Source organism: Ictidomys tridecemlineatus, unplaced genomic scaffold (assembly GCF_052094955.1).
Source record: "Ictidomys tridecemlineatus isolate mIctTri1 unplaced genomic scaffold, mIctTri1.hap1 Scaffold_133, whole genome shotgun sequence".
Classification (NCBI taxonomy): Eukaryota; Metazoa; Chordata; class Mammalia; order Rodentia; family Sciuridae; genus Ictidomys; species Ictidomys tridecemlineatus.
In genome coordinates this window covers 78,633-93,709 of record NW_027521194.1, presented here as the reverse complement: position 1 = coordinate 93,709, position 15,077 = coordinate 78,633, and the positions used below count along the sequence as shown (strand labels likewise).

The following is a 15,077-nucleotide window of genomic DNA, read 5'->3' as shown; positions in this document are numbered from 1 at the left end:
AATACCTAAGGCAGACTAATATTTGGGAGGCTGAAAGTCCAAGTTCAGGTGGCCCAGTTGGTTCTGCTTCTGATGAGGGCTTAATCGTGGACAGCATGAAATGGTAGGGAACATGTGTGGGAGCCAGAGATCACATCACCAAACAGGAAGCCAGAGAGTGATTAGGGGTCTAGAGATTGGGCTTGCTCTTATAACAACTCTCGGGAGAGTTCAGGGTTTTATGAATTCTGGGAGCAGCTACTTAATATTAATATCCTTAGGACCTTCCATTAGAGCCCCCACCTCTTAAATAGTGTCTCTCAGCTCCCACCTTGCCACATTGGGACCAAATCTCCAACACGTGAACCTTTGGAGGGTAATATTTTAAAACTATATCCAAGCCATAGCAGGTGACTCTTTTGTATAATTTGGATGGGCCCTAATGTAATCACTTATAGACATGAGGTAGAGGGAGACTTCAGAGAGAGAAGAGGAAAAAATGGCATGATTGCAGAGGCAGAGATTGAAACAATGTGACTTCTTATGGTTTGGATATGAGGTGTTCCCCAAAAGCTTGTGATCCTGGAATGTTCAGAGGTAAAATGATCAGATTATGAGAGTTGTGAGCTAATCAATGGATTAATCATTTGAATGGGTTACTAGGTGGTAGCTAAAGGCAGGTAAAGTTGGAGAGGGTGGGTCACTAGAGGTGTGCCCATAGGGATTATGTATTCTGTCCCTGGCTCCTGCTCTCTCCCTGCTTTCTGGCTGCCATCAGCTGAGCAGTGTCCTTCTGATACACCTCTCTGCCATAATACTCTTCCTCACCTTGGGATCAGAACAATTGAGTTGACTGTGGACTAAAACTTTGAAACCATAAGCCAAAAATAAATGTTTTCTCCTGTAAGTTGTTCTGGTTAGGTTTTTGTTCAGCAAATGAAATCTGATTAACATAGCTATAAGCCAAAAAGTGCTGGCAGATACTAGAAGCTGGAAGAGGTAAAGATAAGATTCTCCAGTAGAGCCTCCAGAGGTGTCATGCTGACACCTTGATTTTCATACCATTGACTGCTGGCCTCTGGAGTTGTGTTCCTTATTATCAGCTTTTCTTTTATTTATTATTACTTTTCCCTGGAGTTTAACACAATGCTTTCAGTTTTATGACTATTTCACTTACATATTGCTGCATAACAAACCATCCCTGAGTTTAATGGCTTAAAATAGCAACAATTTATGATTTCTATATTTTTCTTGGCTGACTAGATTCAGCTGGGGGTGGTGGTGGTTTCTTCACTGTGTGATGTCCTATGGAATCACTCAGAAGCTGCATTCATTTGAGACCTCAACCAAGGTTGGAAAGACCAAGATGACTTCACACTTACTGTGGCTGCAACTGGAATTGCGGGCATCAGTGACTGGGGACTGACTGGGCTTTAAGAGGATAAACACAGAAGTTGCCATGCTTATTAAGTCCTAAGCCAGAACTAACACAGTGTCACTTCTGCTGCTTTCTGTTGATTAGAGCAGATCACAAGGCATCCCAAGTTGAGGAACAGGGATGAAACAAACATACAGAAAGGAGGATTGTGGGGCTGGGGATATAGCTCAGTTGGCAGAGTGCTTGCCTCAAATGCCCAAGGCCCTGGGTTCAATCCCCAGCATGAGTAAAAATAATAAATAAATAAATAAGGAGTTTTACACAAGGGAAGGTAGGAATTTGCCAGTCATCTCCAGAAAGTATACAACAGACTGTTTAGAAAATGGACTTCAGCAAGAAACATTTTTTTTCTTTCTTTCTTTTTTTAAAATATTTTTTGGTAGTTGAACACAATACCTTTCTTTCTTTCTTTCTTTCTCTCTTTCTTTCTTTCTTTCTTTCTTTCTTTCTTTCTTTCTTTCTTTCTTTCTTTCTTTCTTTTTCTCTTTCTCTCTCTCTCTTTCTCTCTGTCTTTCTCTCTTTCTTTCTTCCTTTCTCTCTCTTTCTCTCCTTCTCTATTTTTCTCTCTCTTTCTCTCTTTCTTTCTTTCTTTCTATGTGGTGGTGAGCATTGAATACCCAGGGCTTTGCACATGTGAGACAAGTGCTCTACCACTGAGCCATAACCCCAGCCCCTTCAGCAAGAAGCATTTTCTAAGAAATAATTTCTGGTGTGAAAACAAATCCATAGAAACTGCCTAAATAGAAACCTGCACACATGAGGCGTTTAAGAGATGCATGTTTTCTCTGGGTGCAGTGGTGTTTACCTGTAATCCCTGTGACTTGGAGGCTGAGGCTGGAGGATTACAAAGTTTGAGGCTAGCCTCAGCAATTTAGCAAGAACCTGTATCAAAATTAACAGCTACCAGTGAAGTGAGTGCAAATATGTTTCTAGGACTACTTCTGGACCAGTGACTTCCTTGGCAAATGGCGGAGCACTTCCAGAACTAAACCTTTCACTCCCTCCCTGGATATGGTATTGTGATAGCCAGTTTAGCCATTTGGAAATTCCCCATCTTGAGAGCAGCTTCTGAAAGGGAAGGGTTACAAAAGCATTCACCAAGTCCAGCAATTTCTCTGTCGTCTGCAGAGGATTAGAAGGGAAATGAAGAGACTGGGATGATAGCTAATCCATCAGCACTTAGAGACCCTGGGGCAGATCCTTTCCTGGGCTTCCTGCATGGTTTGCCTGTAGCTGAATAAAGGGACTTCCTGGTAGAACCACTGCTTGGGTACAAGGGCTTGGTTTTTCTTTTGCTTTTTTATTGCTAGGGTTGAAACCTAGGACCTTGTGTGCAATGCTCTTTACTCCTGAGCTATGTCTCTAGCCCAAGGGCTTTGTTGAGTATGAGATTCTGACTGTGAGACTCCTGATTTCTTTCTAATCATTCTTTTCAGTTTCATTTCATTTCATTTAAAAGAAAATTCTTATGTAATTGTTATTCACTCCTTCTTTTACTCATTGCTGCTCTGGGGAATATGTGATGGTGTTGCCTAGTAGGAGGTAGGGATAGGATTCCAAGAACAGAGTCAGAGATGTTCCTCCTGGAGAGTTTCCAAAGCCAAATTTCTCTTTTATGAGTTGTTTCTATTTTTTTATTTTGCATTTGATCATATCCTTTGAAATGCTTGTGTGTGCTTTGTCTTCCTTTGTACGTTTGTTTCCACTTGGAGGATGTTGTTTTTCTTAAGATGAGCTTGCTATTTTATCAGCAATCAGTGTGGCAAGGAGACAGGCCCTTTTGCTGATTTCTGTCCTCTGAGTTGGTTTTATTAGCCCAAATCTAGGGAGTTGCTCCGTTTTAATAGTTTATTTGGTTTCTATTTGAAACACCAACTGAAAAGCTCTAGGTTTTTGCCTTTAGCCATTGTTTCCATCTAATGACTAGATTTATAGTGTTTGCTCCATGGCCTGTGAATAAGTCCTGTCCTTTTCAAAGCTGGGCATCACCTATGCCTTTGCTGCTGTTGCCCAGCAGTTCCTCGAGCCTGCGGGGTTTTGTTTGCCTTCTCTAGTTTTTTCCTTTTATATCTTTGTGAGTTGCTCCATTGATCTTGGTTCCTGGGATGATTGAGAATGATGTGGGATGTATATATATATAGGGACTAGGGGTGAATATACCTTCTTTTTCCTTAACACATTTTGCAAATTCTTTGTTTTTTTCATTGCATAATTATTTTCATCATAATAATGCTTTTGTTATGAAGCATATACTTCTGGCATTTTAACTTTTTCTGTTTATGGCCAATCTAGGTTCTTTGACTGGGTTATGAATTAAATTTACATAAGACAGATTAGCAGGACAAATGCTATTTTAATTATGTGCATATACATAGGAGAGTCCCACAAAATATGAGACTGGGCCAGATGACCGACACTTATGAAGTTTCCCAAGCTCCAGAGAGGAACAGGGATCAGGGATTCTGGGGAGATGGGAACAAATATAGCAAGGTGAGAGGAGAAATTATATAGTGAATAAAGACTGTCTTGTGTGCAGATCAGCAGTGTCTCAGGTAATAAAAATTGTCTCTGAGCAGCCCTCTTCCTGAAATAGATCCTTTCACTAACGTAGATTTCCTTTATGGACAGAAATTATTTTATGAAAGCTTTTTAAAGTTATTCCTGTGACTGTAGTTTCTCTGAATAACCAGATGAAAATATGGCAGTGAAGCGTATGTGGTGTGGGGTGTCTGATCTGTCCTCATACGTGTAGTCATACTCTTGGGTGGGATTCCCTGGGCCCAGCAGTCCTCCCTCCCGTTGTACCTGTGTATCCTCCCTGGGGGGATAGGGGTTTGTGCACCTCTCTTTCACAGTCTGGCATCCTCAACTTAAAGCTGCCTTATTCTCACCCTGTGTCCTGGCTTGTGTGTTTTCACCTATGTCTGCCTGTTTATCCCATTTACAATTTTTGGTTGTCTTTTCTCTTCCTGGGAGCTTGAACTTACAGAGCTTTTCCCTTTTGGTTATCACTTCTATTGTTTTCATGAAGCTGCTGAACTAGTTTTGACCATATAAATAAACAGGTTTTAAATGGCTGTCACTGGAGTATTCACCCCCAGGGCTTGTGGTGGTAACATCAGTCTGTTTGCTTGTTTGGATGAAATCAAATTGAACTGTTTATAAACCAGTGAGACAAGCTTTATCTATTTGTGTTTAAGAAAATGTCAAGCCCTGGCAGGATACTCAGTTTATTGACCCGAATGATGATTCTAAATGCCATTAGGTGTGGCTAATTGTGAGCTTCATGAAATTATTCTGTTCCCATCTTCATCCTAATTTCTTTCTCTTGGTCTGTCTTAAGGACTCTGTCCTTTTGTTTGCTTCATGCAGTAAGTTTGCATTGGATACAGTTGTGAACTGGACATCATACTTAGTATCAGAGAGACTGTGGAAAAAACATTAGTTAGAATCTCTGCCTAGGCCCAATTTATCATCTGGTGGGATAAATACACAAACAAAGAGGAAGTTCAGTGTATGACATGCTGCAAGTTCTGTGATGGGGAGAGCACAGGTTGCAGTGCAAAACCAAGGACAGGTACCTAACCCAGATGCTATGGTTTGGATGTGGTTTGAGCATGTCCTCTAGGGGTTCATGTGTGGAGAGCTTGGACCTCACTGCAGCAGTGTTTACAGGTGGTAGGACCTTTAAGAGGTAGAGCTTAGAGTGAAATCATTTGGGGGTACTGCCCTCAAAAAGGATTGAGGTCATTCTCCAAAGAGTGAGTTGTTGTAAGAGTGAATATGACCCCCAAATCACTCTCTGGCTTCCTTCCTGGTGTTTTAGAGAAAGACCTCTTATCACAACAGAGTTAGATTGAAGCCGGTGGTGGGAAGCAAAAAGGGTATTATAGCATCTGGGGCAGTAGCAGTAAGGATGGAGAGAGGTTGACTCAACAGACCTTCTGGAGGTAGAAGCAGCAAGATTTGCTGGTTGATTGTGCATGGGGTGTTTCATTTCTGACTTGGGGAGTCAGATGGCTACTGGGTGGGTAACAGTCACTGAGAGAAATAAAAGGGCATTGAAGGATAGGTTTGAGATCAACCATATTAGAAAATTTTTCTTCTCTAAGTTTATTTATTCATTTATTGCCAAAATATTTTCTGGCCCAGTGGCATTTATGTAATATTGTGTTGTGTATCAGGAGGGACGTGAAGAAGTGTGAGTTCCAGTCTTCAGAAATTCAGCCATAGTTGAGGTAGCAAGGTAAACATTTAGTGAGTGACTGTTGGGTCAGCAGTTTTCTACGCTATCTCCCTGCCTCGTCCATCTTCTTTGTTTCTCTATGTCCTGCTCATAAACTTTTCAGGCCAGGCACAGATTTACATTTAGATGGGAGAAATAAGTCCTGGTATGTGATCGCACAGTAAGATGACTATAGTTAAAATAATGTATACATATTTCGAAATAGCTAGAAGAGAGGATTTGAATGTTTCATCATAAAGAAATAACTTGTTTGGAGTGATGGGTAGATATGCTAATCATCCTGATTTGATCATTACATAGTGTACACATGTAATGAATCACTGCATTGTATCCCATAAATTTGTACAACTCTTGTGTCAACTAGACTTTTTTTTACAAGGGAAACTTTCAAATCCAGTAAAACATAAGTGAAGCTGCTTAGCTTGGCATTCACATTTTTAAGAAACTTTTGCCAGTCTACCTTTTCTACCTTCTCTTGTCACAAAGTCCTTTTGTCTTACATCCAGCTGGGCCTACCCACTCTGTTTTATCTTGTTTTTAATTCAGTGTTACTAGTATTTCAAGACTCATCTTGTTTTCCCTCTTTCCCACAAAACTTTCCCTAACCTTTTTACCCCCAATGATATGTTTTCCAACTCTGAACTCTTATTATAAACATCATTCATTTGACCCTGACATACATATCTTGTTTTCTAAACAGATTTTAAGCTCCAAGAGCAGTAACTATCTTATATTGTTAGTTATCTCACACAGGATCTAGTACAGTGCTCAATAGGAAGCTTGTAGGTACTTTTAAAAAATATTTACTACCTTTGTGAGAAAATTACAATCTAATGATAATTTTAATTAAGTAGCAAGTGAAAAACAACAGTCAGGATTCAGAGGAGAAAGATTCGTATATGACCTAAAATGGTACCATGATCTTAGCCTTTTAAAGTAAGACTGTATTACAGACCTGTATCCAGGTATGGTCACACTGCCTATAATTCCAGCTTCTCTGGGAGGAAAAGGCAGGAAGATTGCAAGTTTGCAGACAGCCTCAATAACATATTGATACCTTATCTCAAAATAAAAAATAAGAAGGGGATGAGAATGTCCCTTGGTGGTAATCTTTCCAGGTTTTAATTCCTTGTACAAAAAAAAGGGCAGACTCATAGACACCCCCAAACCTTTGAACTACTTCCACAAAGAAGCACTATTGTAAGTAGTGACTTTGCATTCAGTGTGGCCATAAAAACAAATATAGCCATTGTTACTTGGAATCTGTTATTAGCAGATTATCATTCTAAGCTCTGTATTCAAGGTGCTGTAGACTTTTGGATTTGAAAGTTATAGATGAGTGAAGTTTGAATTAAGTCCCTAAGATAACAATATCTCCCTGTCCTCTACCTCTTGGGGCTTTTTATAATACACATAACTGTTAATATTACATATCTTTCAGGCACAGTATGTAAATATTTAGCCAAGTCTTTAGGAGCTTTTGGCAGATACAGAGTTGAGATGATGCTCCCTGGCAAGCACACAGAGCTCAGCTCTTTTGTTTGTAGTAAAATGGAATCCTGGTCTTTCAAGTGAGCCGAACCAGAAATAGGGTCAACATTTTCTTACAGGATGGAGGAACCTAAGAATGGTAGTCTTGAAGAACACCTCCTATGTTCTCAGAGTGCTCAGGTGAAGTTAAAATTCACTTTAGAAAATAATTTTGGTTTTCCTTAAACACTGATAAGTGCATAGTTAATTCTTGAAAGTCCTATGCCATCTAGCATGGTGACAGTGATTTTAACAGTATATACTCGGTTCTCTGTATATACAAGTTCTGCATTCATGTATTCAACCAAGGATAAAATGAAAATATTTTGGGGAAAAATGCATCTGTGCTGAACATGTTCAGGTTTTTCTTCCTATTAGCCCCTAAACAATACAGTGTAACAACTATTTACATAGCATTTATATTGTATGAGGTATTATTAATCATCTAGAAATGAATTAAAGAATACAGAAAGATGTACATGGGTTATATGTAAATACTATGCCATTTTATATAAGGCATCTATGCATTTGGGACCTGTGGGGGTCCTGAAATAAACCTACCCACCATGAATACTGAGATACAACTGTGTACTTTTGAAAAGATGTTGTCAAAATCCTACTTAGCTTCTAAAATAATTAAAATATCCACCAAATGTTTACCTTTGAGTAGTATACCTTATTTATATATATATATATCTTTCAAGATAAACTAGTTGGTAAATATTTGATAAGGTATCTGAATGAAGTAATTTACTATTTGGGACAGTTAGCTTTAATTCAACTGTTTTAGTTGAGTTAGTTGTTTTAGTTGTTTTAATGACTTCAATCTTCAATAGTAGTTCTGCAGCTCTTTTTCATGGCAGTATTGTGGTCAACAGAGCTAGTTACCTATCAGGACACTTTCTTAATCAAAGTGCGAGAATCATATGATCTGCACATGTACAATTGCTTATTTTTCTCTCTCTCAATCAAGAGATACCAGGCAACTAAGAAGTGGCTTATTCCCTTAGACATTAATAATTGAGTCCTCAAGAGGACATGTCCACTGACCTTTTTAGTTGTATATGAAGAGTTTCTATTGGGCAAGTGCATTTAGAGATCCTTCTGTGAGTTGTGATTTCAATAGGTATGTCCATCTTTACATTGAGTTCATCTTTTGCTTATTGATTCATTAAAGTTCTTTATATATTTTGTGTATTGATTATGTAACTCTTAGATACATTTATTATAAATTATCTCCTTAATTGTGACCTGACTTTTATTTTTAATTAAAAACAGTTTTATTATGAGAATTTTCAACATATGTAAAAATGAAGAGAGTAGTATAATTGACCCTTACATACTCATCACTTGGCTTCAGCAGTTAGCAACATTTTGCCAATCTTATTTCCCCCGTTTTTTACCTTCCCATAAAGGAGATTGCAGATCCATGTCATTTTTTTTCCTGTAAATTTACTCATTATGTATTAATGAGTGATAAAGAAGTTTAAGAAGAAATACCACCATCCTATGATCATGCCTAACGAAGTTAATAATTTATTAATATTCAAAATTTCCCTTTTGTTCTATAAATATCTTTTTACAGTTGATTTATTGGGATGAGGAGGAACTGAAACAACTTCCACACATCGCTTTTAGTCTTTAAAATTTTTTTCTTTTCTTCACTGTACTGGGGTTTGAACCCAGAGGCATTCTACCACTAAACTATATCCTCAGCCTTTTAAAAATTTTTATTTTGAGACAGGGTCTTAATACATTGCTGAGGATGGCCTTGAACGTGTAGATCTTTCTTTCTCATCCTCAGGAGCAGCTAGATTACAGATGTGCACCACTGTACCCAAAATATTTTATAGATAGTATGTATGCTTCCTAATTCATGAACCCTTTAGATGCATATGTCATTTTTAGTAATGCTGAGGTTGATCAGTGGATTTATTGCAGATTGTGTCATCTTGATCTTTTTACAAAATTCCTTTCACTTAATAGTTTTAGCGTCCATCAGTAATCTCTGCCTAGACTCATTAGTTTGTTTTTTTTCTTTTATCAGGTGTTGTAAAATGATGATTGTATAATTGTATTTTCTTTCAACATGTATTAGCTGGATGCCCCTCTACCCATATTCTCCCAGTACTGGGTGATCTACCACTGACCTACTTCTGTAGACCTTTTTCATTTTTTCTTTTCAGAATCTCACTAAGTTGTCCAGGCTGGCATTGGAATTGAAATCCTGCCTCAGTTGCTGGGAATATAGGAATGGGCCACTGCACCTGGCAGAATTCTTTTATAAAGAAACTATTTTTCATCAATTACTTGTTCGTATATAATGCAGGTTTTTTAGGGAATGTAGGAAAATGCTTTTATTACTAATTTTCTTCATTTTAACTTTCATAATATTAAGTTGCTGTCTTAGCAGCCTCTAGTAACCATATGGTCAGCAATTTTATGTTAGTGTCCTGAACTCCAGTAACCACAGGAAGTATGAAGAGAGACAGAAAATACCTGTATGCTCAGTAGGTTGCATCACAGGAGTGGATCTCAGAGTTAAGGAACCAAAATCTTTTATAATGGGTAGTATACATGTCTGCCCTTTGCTCCAGATGGAGATATTCTGTCTCCTAAGGCTATTCATTACATAAACATCCTTGAATAGAGTCCAAAACATAAGTAGCCATTGCCTTACTTTTCAAGATGTGTAGTAAGGAGAATTTTCTCTCAATTTTATCCATCCCTCATTTCTATACTATCTTGATTTTTGCAGAATTTTCCCTTGAGTACGTCATGCTGTCAGCTCTTTTGATTAATTTGACTGACAAATTGGGACTAAGCCCATTTATTTTATCTCATACAACATTTAGTTTAGGTTACTGTCAACAGGGATCCAAGCAGCCGGATAAGTATAACTTTCAGTATAACATCAACCATGCCCACCAGCATCTCAGATCCAATCAGTTGCACAAATTTAATTAGCCAATAGAGTCTTTGGTTTTCTCTTGAATTTTCTATATTGACCTTTCCACTTAGCCCAAGGCATTAATCCAGATAGCTTAAAATGTATTAGTGATTGCACAGGGTTTGTCTTAACATGTAAATTGGAAGTCAAGGACAGTTTTTCATCCATAAGAACCCTGTTCATGATTTGAAGCAAACCTGAGTGACCTCAGTTGAGGTACAATGAAGACTTCAGTTGAAGTCAGATGATAAATATGTTGTTTTTTAATTTTTTAAAAAAACATGTTTTTTAATTGGAGGACTCTCATAGTAGTATGTGTAAAAATTGAGTGACTTACATCTTTAGGAAGCTTCTGTGAATAACCAGCATGGCCTTGTTTTGAAGTCATTTTAACAATCATTGGAGGGCACATGATCAACTGGTGGCATTCCCTTAAACATTTGAAAGTCTTTTACAACTGCGCCTAAGTGCATATTTTGAGGAGTGAGGCAAGTTAATGCCTGCTTTCAAAAAAGAAATACAATCCCAGGACACGCATGATGCCCCTGTAAAAAGATAGCATTTGGACTTTTTGGAGCTCTGCAGGATCCTTCCAACATTACCTAACAACAAGCTCTAAATAACAAAAAACTTTAGAGTTTATCAGTGAGTCCAAGTAATTAATTCTAGTCTTTGGATTTGGAGATACTGCTTGTAGGTGGTATGTCTAAGTTGTTTTGTTATACCACCAGCTGAGAGGCATTCACCTCCCTCAGACAGTGCTTGAGTGGTGGCCTCAGAAAAGGGGAAGACATCCGGAGTTTTTGACAGGTGTTTTGCATAGAAGGGTCAGCCATTGGAGGCAGGGCCATTATGTACAGTTTTTGATAGATTTTTCAGTAAGGTTAAGGGGAAAGGAAGTCAAATTGTGAGCAGATGGAGGATGACAGACCCAGCAGATGAATTTAAAGTGGTTACAACAGTTTGGGAGAGACATAGCAGAGCATTTTCCTAGGTGAGGAAGACTGTAGGGGCAGTTTCTTTCTTATTTTTTTTAATTATTAAAGATATTTATGGTCTAGGGTTGTGGCTCAGCTTTAAGACTCTCGCCTAGCATGTGTGAGGCTCAGGTTTGATCCTTAGCACCACATAAAAATAAATAAATAAAATAATATAAAGGTATTATGTTCAATTACAACTAAAAAAATTAAAAGAGATATTTATTATTCCTGATTGCATAATATAGGTATAAGTGCCAGCTACAGAGTTTCTGTTTTGTGCTCTGAGTTATATGTATGAGAACCCTACACTTTCTTCTCATTACAGTCTGTGTCTGTACCTGCTAATCTAAATCCAGCAAGGAATTTATATGGTGTAACACAGTTGACTTTATAGAGGATGCTTCTTTTTGCTGCTTCTGTTTAAAATTTTTCTTCCACAATGTCTGTTTTCTGCTTTTCCTCTTTTTGGAAACTGATTTTTTTTCCTCCTGAAGCAGTTTCAAATGACACAGAACATTGGCATTCTTCCTTCTGTTGTATCTTCTAGGGTCAGGGATGTTCCCCTCCCAGGTGTCCAAGTTGTTCTCCCTCTACCTCCAGAGAATCAACTGCCCCACTTCGTAGCATCACCTTTCCCCCATCATTCTCTACTGCAGCAAGGCTTTTTGTCTGGAATGGTCATGTACAAGAGGGGCAAGAAACTTTTATAAAACTCCACTTTATCCCACTAGGGCTACCAAAGGATCAAGGAGTGGATCAGCAGCGTACTCAAAAAAGTGGTTATTATCTTATGATACAAAACTCAGCCTCGGGAGAATTCAGATGTGGTTGAACAGAATGAAGTTTGAGTCTTCTGTACACCCTTTGGCTAGAGTATGCAGAAGATGTACCAACTAGGCTGTCTCAGGATATCCTTACTGGAAAAAAAGAAGCAGGCCAGGAATAATCAGGACAGAGCCATAAATTTCCAAAATAGGGAAAAACTTTATTTATTATTTGTTATTTTACTTTATGGCTGTTTTTGAGTCTTCAATTCAATGGAATTTAATTTTATATATAGTAAGAGGGCAGGATCCAATTTTAATTTTGTTAGATAATCTATTACCATACCATCCTTTTCTATAATCTGCAGTATCAGCTTTTCTGTTAATCAAGTTTCCATGTATGTGTCTGTCCTTGTGCTCTTGATCCTTTTTTATTGGCTTAATAATTGTCCCCACACTATCCTAATTACTAAACTTTTCTAATATTTCTGGCTATCTGATTGGTGAGTCTTCCAACCTTGTTTTTTAAAATTATCTTTGCTTTTCTTAATTCTTATCACTTGGTGTGTCTATATTAATTTTGGAATCTGCTTTTGTTAGATCACTTTCTCTCTCTCTCTCTCTCTCTCTCTCTCTCTCTCTCTCTCTCACACACACACACACACACACACACACACACACACACACACACACCCATTACTGTTTATATTGGAATTGCATTGTCTTTATAACCAACTTGGGGAGAATTTCATCTTTATAATATTAAATCTTTTAAGCCATGAGCACAGCACATCTCTCCTGTTTGAGGAACATCTCCTTAAAAACATGATATACCAGTGCAGGGGGTGGGGGGAGAACCTGACTTCTCTGTCACCCTATACACAAAAGTTAATTTTAGATGGATCATAGACCTCAACATAAAAGCTAAATCCATAAAGGTTCTAGAAGAAAACAAGAAATGTTTTACTTTGAAGTAGGCAGAGATTTCTTAGGCCATGAAAAGCATGAGACATAAAGGGAGGAAAAGAAGGTAAAGTATTAGACTTTACCAAATATCTAAAAACCTCTGCTTATCAAAAGATTTTAGGAAGAAAATAAGTTAGCAAACTACAAACTAGGAGAAAGTATATGCAGTGCATAATTATGACTATATAAGAAAGGAAAGAAGCAACCTGTTTTTAAAATGGACAAAAATCTTGAATAATGTTAGTCAGCATCTATATATCAGAGAGAACATTTGACATTTGGTTTGGGTGAATTGGCTTATTTCATTTAGCATGATAATATCCATTTCTATCCATATACCAGCAAATGCCATAATTTCATTCTTCTTTATGACTAATATTCCATTGTGTATATGTAACACATTTTCTTTATCCATTCATCTGTTGAAGGATACCTAGGTTGGTTCCATAGCTTAGCTATTATGAATTGAGTTTCTGTAAACATTGATATGGCTGTGTCACTATGGTATGCTGATTTTAAGTCTTTTGGATATATGCTGAAGAGTGGGATGACTGGGTCAAATGGTGGTTCCACTGTAAGTTTTCTGAGGAATCTCCATACTGTTTCCAATAGTGGTTGCACCAATTTGCAGTGCCACCAGCAGTGTATGAGTGTACCTTTTTCTCTATATCTTCACCAACATTTATTGTTACTTATATTCTTGATAATTGCCATTCAGTCAGGGACCATTTTATTTCACTGACTACATTTGGCAATGTCTGGAAATATTTTGATTGTCATGATTGGAAGGAGGAGTGTCATGCTATTGGCATCTATTTGGTAGAGGCCACAGAGCCTGCAGGGCACAGGACATAAATAGCCTGCAGTGCACAGGATGTTGCTCCGCACTGCCCACCAAAACATAGGGTTATTTGGTCCAAAATGATTAGTACCAAGGTTGGGAAACCTTGTTCTAGAACGTACCCTTATCACCAAAGCTGAGTCAGCATCAATCAGATTTTTGACTGTACGCATAGTCCAAATCAATTGCTCAGACTTGGCATTTTCACATGTTAAGTATTTCTTCCTGACAGACTTAGTATCAAATTTTCATAAATATATGTAATCTGGGCTGGGGATGTGGCTCAAGTGTAGCGCGCTCACCTGGCATGTTTGTGGCCTAGGTTCGATCCTCAACACCACATACAAACAAAGATGTTGTGTCTGCCGATAACTGAAAAATAAATATTAAAAAATTCTCTCTCTAAATAAATAAATAAATAAATAAATAAATAAATAAATAAATAAATAAATGTAATCTTAAATTTGGAGTTAAAAGTCCACAAATCCAAACATGTCCAAAGTCAAAATTATATGTATCATTTCTGTTAAATTTAAGTTGCTATAGGTTTTGTTTTTAACTTGCACTAAGTATCCAAACAAATGACCTTTGTCACTGTTCTTTAAAGTGTATGTGAGGGGAATGGATCAGGGGAAACACATGATAGTAATTGATCTTTTTTCTTTCTCCACAGAATGACAGGCAGAGAGTTTTTCTCTCGTTTCCCAGAACTCTATCCCTTCCTTCTCAAACAGCTGGAAGCTGTAGCCAGTACAGTGGACAGGTAAAAAGTTTTTCAGAAGCCCATGATGATTTCTTCTGTTAAGAGTTATTTTCTGCCAGGTGCGGTGGTACAGGCCTATAATCCCAGCAGCTCAGGAGGCTGAGGCAGGAGGATTTCGAGTTCAAAGCCACCCTCAGCAAAAGTGAGGTGCTAAGTAACTCAGTGAGACCCTGCCTTTAAATAAAATACAAAACAGGGCTGGGGATATGGCTCAGTGGTCCAGTGCCCCTGAGTTCAACCCCTAGTACCACCCCCCAGAATCCCCCAAAAAAGAGGGCTTCCAGTCTCATCAGGGCAGTTAGAGAAGTTCATCGTTGCCCTTTCAACCACACCCTATCACTGGTAGTGGGATTTTTAGTATGGACATTAGAACATGTGCCATTATATTCTGCCAGGGGTATTTGCATATTGTGTGAATATATGTGGATAGTCTATAATAGGAAAATAAAATTATATCAATTAGTTTTTCTTCTGTTTATGATACATTTCCTCATATTAGTAGTTTGTGCAGACAGACTTTGGCCCTAGTATGTTCATGCCTTAAATACATTTGGACACCAAAAGTTTCACATTTCATACTCAAGAGTAATAGACTCTGCTTAAGCAAATGACTGACTTTG

At 37.9% G+C, this 15,077-nt stretch overlaps 1 protein-coding gene across 15 annotated transcripts in view; it reads left to right on the top strand.

Annotated features, from left to right (window-relative positions):
* The window catches only part of LOC144372581 (transport and Golgi organization protein 1 homolog), a 140,856-nt gene that overhangs the window by 49,421 nt on the left and 76,358 nt on the right, over positions 1 to 15,077 (top strand). For 10 of the 15 annotated variants that reach the window (XR_013432548.1, XM_078035920.1, XM_078035930.1 and 7 more), the window contains one exon: positions 14,368 to 14,457. The exons of the other annotated variants lie outside the window; for them this stretch is intronic. The gene's annotated coding sequence lies outside the window, so the exon portion shown is untranslated. The remainder of the gene's footprint in view (positions 1 to 14,367; positions 14,458 to 15,077) is intronic. 15 annotated transcript variants of the gene reach the window in all.